The sequence below is a fragment of the Oryctolagus cuniculus genome, chromosome 9 (genome assembly GCF_964237555.1).
Source record: "Oryctolagus cuniculus chromosome 9, mOryCun1.1, whole genome shotgun sequence".
NCBI classification, from domain to species: Eukaryota; Metazoa; Chordata; class Mammalia; order Lagomorpha; family Leporidae; genus Oryctolagus; species Oryctolagus cuniculus.
Genome location: NC_091440.1, coordinates 60,041,185 through 60,047,891, shown reverse-complemented (window position 1 = coordinate 60,047,891; position 6,707 = coordinate 60,041,185). Strand labels below are relative to the sequence as shown.

Genomic DNA, 6,707 nt, shown 5'->3' with positions numbered 1-6,707 from the left:
ATTTTTGTGATTGGGGTTTCTTGATGCCATTTCTGTGCCATTCTTGAGACTGGTTGTGTGTCATGTGGCTCTTGGACTTGGCCAAGTCTGCACTGTAACCCATAACTCCCAAAGCAACTCAGGATAAACATTTTCTTTTACATTTTTAGCATTCTGTTTAATGCCTCAATAATTTCTGCAAATGCACAAATAAAGGATTATGGAATCTATTGTCAACAAGTTCTAATTAGTTGGCTCCAATATTTTGACCCCTTTTGACGTCCAGGAAGCATTAGGATTTAGATAGATTTTTTTCCCCTACCATTCTAGGCACTGAGTGATTTTGTTGGCACTTCACTGCCAAGGCAAAAGATAGAAAAGCAGGACCAGGCTTGCTTGATTCCTGGCTGGTGGTTGTCTTCTGGAACAGCATGGCGGTCACGGTCAACCTGAGAGGGCAGGTAAGCACCTGCAATCAGTTTTCTGGTGCTGGGACTTTGAGTTGCTCTTCTAGGTATGTAGCTGGTGCATGGATGGGTGCATGCTTGGTAGGGCAGTGTGGGCAGCAGGACAGGCTCCACTTGGGGGCACAGAATGGCGCTTGAGGACTCCTCACGCTTGGCTTGAATTCTTACAAGCAAGTCTTCAGTGGGGAGGAATTACAACCAGCTTCTGTTTAAACTGGGGCTTTTAGGAACATGCAGATTTGCAGGCTGAGCTGTGGGCAGCTGAACAGGCAGCACCCCAAGCCACCAGGGCACAGCTTGGTTAGGAAAATGAGGGCTGACCAGCTTGGAAAAAGCCAGCATTGTGAGTACCCCTTTGCAGGCTGCTGCTGGAGCCCCACGGCAGGAAGGGGGATCCTGTCGGAGCGGCGGGTTGTATTGACTCTGGCAGATCCTTTGGTGAAGCCGTGCTGAGCCGCATCTGGGGTGCTGTCCGCTATGAAAGGGCACTTCATCTTCTGCAGGCACTGTGCAGTGGCCCCCGGGCATTTGCGGTTCTTCTGTTTAGATTTCGAGCTGCGGAGACACTGCACCTTTGTGGAAGGCTGTGGTGGCTGAAAGAAACTGTGATTCTTTTTAATTTTATTTCACTTTTTTTTTTCCCCTGAAAACCAGACCTCTCTGATTTGGACTCAAGCCATTGCCCTAGGATTGGGCCAAGAATGTGTGGTAGCCATGGCAACTGCTCCTTCTACCTGGGAAGGATTCTTTTCTCCGAGGTAAGGCAGCCATCTGCACCTCCACACCCAACCCAGGTCTCTGCGGGCAGCTCCCAGCGTGCTCGGGTGGTCACCTCAGGGGCAGTTGAGGATGCGACCGGCCCTGTTGATGGTGCCATTCCTGTTGCTTTCCACCGTTCCCTGTCCAGGCCCAGCCCCGCACAGTGTCTGTGAATTTGGCAAAATTGGGCTTTGGCAATTTGCCCCACCGTGTTTCACAGCTTTCCCTTCTCAGTTCCAGGAAAGTCAGCAAACTTCTCCTGAAGCAGCGCAGCACAGCCACGAGCACAGGATTGCAGAACGAGCATTTCTGAGTGCGATCTGCAGCGGCCACGTGCACTAAGCACATGGCTTCTGGGAAGGGGTTTAGCCTCTCAGCCTTCTTTTAAAACTGGGCTCACAATACTTGCCTCATAGAGCTCAGGGAGGATGAAGTCAGGATTGTGTGTGTAAAGGTGTTGACTTGGTACTAGGCACGCGGTAAGAACTCACGAACAGGCTATTAGCTATCATTATTGTGTGTCGGAAGCTGTGTGCAGTTATGTTAGCAGGAAATGATACAAAGGGGGCCGGTGCTGTGGTATAGCAGGTAAGGCTGCCACCTGCAGTGCCAGCATCCCATGTGGGTGCTGGTTTGAGTCTCGGCTGCTCCCCTTCCAATCCAGCTCTCTGCAATGGCCTGGGAAAGCAGTGGAAAATGGCCCAGGTCCTTGGGCCCCTGTACCCATGTGGGAGACCCAGAGAAAGCTCCTGGCTCCTGGTTTGGGATAGGCGCAGCTCCTGCTGTTGTGGCCAACTGGGGAGTGAACCAGCAGATGGAAGACCTCTCTCTATTTCTGTGCCTCTGCCTCTCCTTCTCTCTCTGTGTAACTCTGACTTTCAAATAAATGAATAAATATTTAAAAAAAGGAAATGATAAAAAAACAGCCAGTAGACACAAAGATGGGCAGCCATGTACGTTAGTGCATCCTAGCCATAGCACTAGCATACTCAGCTGCTTCTGCACTTACCCTGGTCTTACCTAATTCTGGTTACTGGGTATCAGTTGCTCTCATGCCTGCTTTTGTAGCCCACAGTCTACCTGCATTCTGCATCCATCTTGGCTTGACCTGATTTTAGCAGCTGCTACTCTTTGTCTAATTTTTTTTTTTTCTGATTCAGATCCACTGTTGGCAAGATATAATCACCAGAGAAGGGTTTCTTCTGTTCCTGTGGTTTGACATGCCTAGGAATGAAGCTCTTGTTCTAGATCCACGTGTCTATCTTAGCAACTCTCCAAACAAGTCTTGCTGATTCTCTTCTTTCAGACCATTCATTCCCCAGTGGGCATGATGGAAGAGCTCAGGACCATGTCTCAGCATAAGGCTACAACCCTTGGGAGCTGCCTTCTTCCTGTCCTACAGTTAAGGTCACCCAGGCACAAAGCAGATCTCTTCCAGCCACACTGAACCTGCCCCTCTTGCCTGATGGAATTTCCATGTAGTTCTGGGAATGCTTATAGAAATTCCAGTCTTCTCATCGAAAGGCTGCTTATAGGTTGATGTCTTTGATCCAACTGGGGTGAGAGCCAGATCTCATTTCACAGATACCCATGGACCAAGTGAAGAGATGAACCAACCACAGTAGCAGAAACAAGGCCAAAAGTTCATTTAAATGGCAGCACAGTCATCTGCCATTGTATTACTGCATAGATTTATGTTATGAAATACAAGAGCCACCAATCACTTGCAGATATTAAGTTCTTGTCTGAATTGAGACATGCTATATGTATAAACTATATACTTCATCTTGAAAACCTGTTACAAAAAGTAAATTACCTAATTAATATTCTCATATTGACTACCTGTTGAAATAGCAATATTCTGGATATATCAGGTTAAATAAATCTACTGTTGACACAAATTTCATCTGTTTCTTTTTACTTTTTTAATATGGCTACTATAAAAATTTCAATGATGCCGCTGACTCACACGTGTGGCTTATATCATATTTCTACTGTTATCTGTCAGCAAAAAGGATCAAGGAAAATAGATATGGTTTTAATCAGAAAGGAATTTTATACAAGGATTTTGGTGTTTGTGAAACTACTGAAAAGGCTGAAGGTGGGAGAAAAATCAGTAGGTGGAAGAGATCTCTTTGGCTTTCAGGGTGACAACTAGCTTAAAGAGTGTTAGGAAGTTACTGCTCAGTGCAGGGGTCAGAAAATTCCAAGAAAATGTTGCTGATATCCCAGCTCCCCACAACACCCAAGTGGATGGCTGGCACAAGGGTTTAGCTGGTCTCTGCAAACATTTGGATCTGATGTGCCCGTGTGCCTACTATGGCTGCTGGAGGAAGAGTTAAAAGGTTCTGCTTTCCTTCTGCCTTCCAAATCTCTTGCAAACACATCCCCTGGGCAGAGTTAAAGTCATATCCAAGATCCTTGATGCTGTATGGGACCCAGTCTTGCAGTCCCTATGATATGCAGGAGAAAGGAGTGTATGCTGAGTGTTGAAAATAAAGACAAAAATTCCAAAACAAAACAAAACAAAACAAAACAAAAAAGGCCTCAATATTCAGCATACTCCTCAAGGAGAATTATATTCATCTTGGGGCCGTGAACATTGCCTGGCATCTAATAGGCATTCAATCAGTGAATATTGCAAAAACTGTGTGTGTTTTTGTTTATGTTGTTTCTTCTGTTTTGCTATTGTAGATAATGCTGAAATTGACATTTTCAAATAGGCCTCTTTTTTTTTTTATATATTTTCTAGGCATAGACATTCAGGAGTGGGATTGCTGAGAATTATGGTTGCTTAGTTTGGCCATACTGCTTTCCAAGTCTATAACCACACACGTATTATGTATTCAAGAATTATATAGAGAGGATGACTTCACAACATTACCAATCCTGTGCATAATCATTTGCTTATTTTTGTTCCAATTTAGTGCATGTAGGGTGAGCACAGTTTTCTTTGGATTGGGTTCTGGTTGAGAAAGTTATCAAAGGGATTAGAGATGGGGCTGACTGAGTCAGTGGCAGAAGTCATGATTTCTTTCATCATGGAAGGCTTTCAGCTGCCAAGAACTTTGTCCAGTTTAAGCCTTCCCTGCTGTTTTATGTGTTCTCCTCTTGAGATTAACTAAAAGGAATGGGAAACTTTGAATTACTGAATTCTCTCCTGCTGCTAGTGAGAGTTAAGAATAATTACACAGACATTTGACATTTGCTTCAGAGAAGGAAATATTAAATGGTAATAGCTAAATGAACCTTTTATTTTCTTCCCTGAATCTTGCTGTGTTTCCTGACAGGGCCTCACATGGTGATGGCTTATATGTTTATGAATTATATTCCAAGAACAAATAAATACTTCATTTCTCTGTAAGAGGAAGCTGAACTAGAAGCTGTGAAGACAGTTCAGTTGCCAGCCGCAGAAGGATTTGGGGCTCCTTCCCATAAAGGGGGTAAATAATATGATACCTCATAGCCTGCTGAGGAGATCAAATGATTTCCTACACAAAAAAGTGTTTATCTCTTCCCGGCGTGTGGAAGGGCTCAGTAAATGGTGGCCACTAGGACAGGTGTGAGGATCTGTGTGTTCCCCCACCTTAGCCCTGATGCTGTCGGTCACTTGTACCCTGAACCTCATTTCATTTGTATCAGCAGTAGCCAAGTGAAGAGACTACTTTATTATTATTATTATTATTATTATTATTATTTAACAGTTATAGTGAGGGAGAGAGAGACAGAGAGAAAGGTCTTCCTTCCGTCGGTTCACTCCCTAAATGGCCGCTACGGCCGGTGCTGCGCCGATCCAAAACCAGGAGCCAGGTACTTCTTCCTGGTCTCCCATGCGGGTGCAGGCACCCAAGCAGTTGGGCCATCCTCCACTTTCCTCCTGGGCCACAGCAGAGAGCTGGACTGGAAGAGGAACAGCCGGGACTAGAACCCGGCGCCCATATGGGATGCCGGTGCCGGAGGAGGAGGATTAACCAAGTGAGCCATGGTGCCAGCCCGAGTGAAGAGACTATTAACACTTAGCTGGGAAATACGGCAGAAGACATGTGGCCTTTCTGAGGTGTATGTGCAAGGAGCTTAGAGTGCCTATTTATTGAGTCACAGAATGGCTGAGCGGGCAAGGGTCTTTGACATCAGTAAGTAATTTTGTTTTAGAAATGGAGACCCAGAAAACTAAGTGAAAGACCTAAACTTTTCAAGCAAGTTAATGCCTGGCCTCAGAGTAGAAGTTGGCTCTTTGCATTCCCAGACTAGTGTCTACCTTATTCTACAAGCGTACCACACCTGACAGCTGGCCAATGTGCTCTGCATATGCCAGAGGTGGTGAGTGGGTGGGAGGTGGGATGCACACTGTCTGTAAGAATTCCTTTTCCTTGGGCCAAAAAGGGAAGGGGTGCTATTTGATAGAGGTCCACTTTCTCTGGAGCAGCAATACCCAGTCTTTCTGAGAATGAGGAGTAGTTTCTAATATTAACAGATCTCATTACCCTCCCCCCTTTCAGAATGTTATAATAGCTGCAGACTTGATATCCAACATCAAAGTATGATAATGCCAGTTACCGTAAACTTGCCAGTGCTTTACAATGAAGACATACATGCATTTGAAAAGAGATTGTACCTATATTATTCATTCACACTACAGACAAGGATCAGATGGAATTTAGACTCATAAATAGCTAGCAATAACTTCACCACCTCACTGAGTAACTTTCATGTACATTGACATGAGGGGCTGTTGGTTTTCTTGACTTTCTGAGAGTTCCCCAAAAAGAAGATGGAAATGTAGTGAAAATAAAAAGATGCAGCAGGTTAAATCATTTTGGCCCTCTCTCAAAAACGGTCCAACGCTAGCCTGTCAGCTTCAAAGAATGAGACTTGAACAACAACAAAAAAGCAAACAAAGCTCTTTCTTGTTCTTTCACATAATGCAACCATAAATTGATACCCACTTTGGAATGTTGGCCCCAACAGTCTGAAAGCCAAAGTATTCAAGGGCAGTTATGGTTCATTAACTGCAGTGAAAAAGAGTGATAGTGCTGAAGCTCCTGCAGCCAGACTTGTATGTTTTCTAATATTAGATAATATGCATATCATAGAAACAGATTTAAATTGCAAAATCCATTTTGTGTATTCTGGGGAAGGGCTAGGAAACAAGCAAAGCCAAGTTTCTGGGAGATTGTTCTGAAGGCCAAAGACCTCTGCCTCTCTCTCTCTCTTTAATTAATTCATTTATTTTGAAAGGCAGAGTTATAGAGAGGCAGAGAGAGAGAGAGAAAGGTTTTCCATAACCTGGTTCACTCCCCAAAGGGCTACAACGGGCAGAGCAGGGCCAATCCAAAGCCAGGAGCTTCTTCCGGTCTCCCACATGGGTGCAGGGGCACAAGAACTTGGGCCATCTTCCACTGCTTTCCCAGGCCTTACCTGCTATGGCACAGCGCTAGCCCCAGACCTCCGGCTCTTTAGAACAGTTTTGGAGGGACCTGCATCGTGGTGTCTGGGTAAAGC

General features: G+C 44.9%; 1 long non-coding RNA gene across 1 annotated transcript; it reads left to right on the top strand.

Moving 5' to 3' along the window:
* Positions 1 to 309: 309 nt before the first annotated feature.
* LOC138843919 (uncharacterized) lies at positions 310 to 3,048 on the top strand. Its single transcript, XR_011379129.1, has 3 exons — positions 310 to 440; positions 1,101 to 1,204; positions 2,512 to 3,048. It is a non-coding gene; the product is annotated as an uncharacterized lncRNA (long non-coding RNA).
* Positions 3,049 to 6,707: the final 3,659 nt, after the last annotated feature.